Genomic DNA, 2690 nt, shown 5'->3' on the forward strand with positions numbered 1-2690 from the left:
AAGTTTAGGGTGGTTTGATCCAGTGAGACCCTCATGAAGTAGTAGTATTTCTATAGGTTCTATCTTTAAGTGGGAGATTGTTGTCTAATGTAGAGCCTAATTAGTCCCCAAGTGGGAGATTGCTAGTTTATGGTGACTAATCAAGGAAGTACTATACACTCTCCATAATTTTTAAAGTGAAAAAATATAGTACAAAATGGCTTAGGGTAAGGAATTTCAAAAGGTTTGATGCAATAATAGCTTCTTACAATGGTATTGAGCTATAATAGATTACAAATTGTAATCAAGTTGTAGTCACTGAATAATAAAATATTGGACTCATTTTTTGGTTGTTGTAGACTAGAGATTGGGTGAACCACATTAAATATTTGTGTCTTGTGTTTTCTTTTACATGCGTTATTTTTTTTTGGTATTAGATATATTTTCATGTAATTTTTTTTGCCTTTAAATCCTAACAAATGTATCACCACGTTAAGGGATTTGTATAAAGAGCCTATTTTGGTCTACCCTTGCTAGGATTTTCTATTGTCAAGGTAAGTAAATAAAAAAGAAACAATCTAACAGTTTGGCTACTAAACTTAGCTTGGTTTAGATTCTTTTTTAGCTCTCTTGACTAGTTTTGAACTATGCTCTACCTTCTCTTGACTTTGCAACTTCACTCTCTTGCCAATTATGTGCTTCCCTCTCTTTTATTGTGCACATGATACTCTTTGTGCTATTTAGGCACACTCTGATCTTCTCACAACCAATCCTTGATGATGATCTCTCTTTGATCACTATCCTTCAATTTATGAGATTCTTCTTTAGCTTGGCTAATCTATCTCTTTGGTTATTTTCTTAACAATCTAACCTTTACCCATTCAAATTTTTTTTCTTTTATACTCTTTTTTTTCTTCATTTGGAAGATGTAATTTGATAATTATAATTTTTAATTCCCACTTTACTTACTAGTTCAACCTCCCATTGTAGTGGTACACCACTCTTGCCAGGTTGTGGAATGTTTGTACAAGAGTCATGGGTGTCATGTATTCTCATTGACTTTCTCAAGTTAGAAGTAATTTGAATTCTTTTGAGTGTTCCTTGATCCTTTATTCTATCACCATTAAATACAATGTTGAGTGAGTTCTTACCCTCAACATGACTAGGAAATCTTGGGTTGCTTGCTTCATGCTCAACATAATGACATGACTGAATCAACTCACTATTCTATCTGTTGATCCTTTCACTTTGCTTCCTTTTTCTTATGCAAACTTCATTTAAAAAGCTTTGTGTAAGTGGATCACCCTTGTCCTTACCTCTAATAAAATTTCAAATATTCTCTTTGACTACCCTTGTAATTTAGAGTTGCACATTAGTGTGCCTTATTGGTTGTGCCTCTCTATTAGTCATTATTCATTTGTCTATGTTGACAAAAATGACATCGCCTTTGATGACTATGTCTACCAGTCAATATTTAAGATTCTTAGGCCAAAAATCTCCCCCTTTGATATTGGTGGTAACACTTAGTCATTTTTGGAACTCTCTTCTTTGTGTGTGCATGCTTTCCTTTCCTACTTTCATTGTCTCCCCTTATGATAGTACAATATCATGTTTTGATCAAATGCAACTCCTTTTCTTCTTCTCTTAACTTCTCCCCCTTTGACACCAATGCAAAAGAAAACCATGTTTTCATGCCTATTGCATTCATGACCACTCCCCTTATGGAGTAGTCCCTTATTCTCATCAATCCACCTTTAGTTTTCTTTATTTCTTGATCATGTATTGATGTCTTCCTGATTGGGCTTAGTTCAAGCTAGAAAGGGGTAAGACTCCTAACCTTTCTTTTAGATATCCTTATAGAGAGGCTTTGTGAAGATATCAACCAATTTCTCCTTGGTTGGTACATATTGCACATGTTCTCTCAAAAAATGGTACTTGATGGAATGTGCTTAGTCTTTAAGTGCATAACCAATTTTTTGGATATATTGATAGCACTAGTGTTATCATAGTTGACTACAACCACTTCCTCTATTTTCTCTTGAATTCCTTCAAGTAGTTGTTTGATCAAAACAAGTTGAGCACAATTTATTGTTTCAACAACATAGTCTACTTCATAAGTTGATTACAACGTGTAATTCTATTTCTTGCTAGTCTAGGTAACCAGTCTTCCTCCAAGAAAGAATGCACCTCCAGTTGTGCTCTTCCTATCATTACATTTCCCACCCAATCAAAATTTATAAAGATACTAAGTTCAAAGTTACTTTTGTGAGGATACCATCGACCACATTTTCTAGAACCCTTTAGATAACTAATGACCCAATTCACTGCTATCATGTGTAATACTTTTAGGTTTGCTAAGATTTAGCCACTAAACCAACTTCTTATGCTATGTTTGGTTTTCTATACACCACATATTGTAATTTACCAATCATAGACCAATAAAATTTCTTTTTTACATCATGACTTTCATCTTCCTTTGATATCTTACAACTATTTTCCATTGGAGTGTTGACTAGTCTTGCTTCCTCCACAGTGAATATTTTTAGTATTTTTCACTTACATACTTAGTCAACCCTATGAAGACTCCTCCCTTTAGCTGAGATACTTGAAGTCCAATAATGAACATGATTTCTCTAGTCATGAATATTTTTAACTTCTTCTTCATATCTTTAGAAAAATCATTACTCAACTTATCATCTCCTACAAAGATG

This window comes from Cupressus sempervirens, chromosome 11, assembly GCF_028749045.1.
Source record: "Cupressus sempervirens isolate cs-2001-9-10 chromosome 11, ASM2874904v1, whole genome shotgun sequence".
Classification (NCBI taxonomy): domain Eukaryota; kingdom Viridiplantae; phylum Streptophyta; class Pinopsida; order Cupressales; family Cupressaceae; genus Cupressus; species Cupressus sempervirens.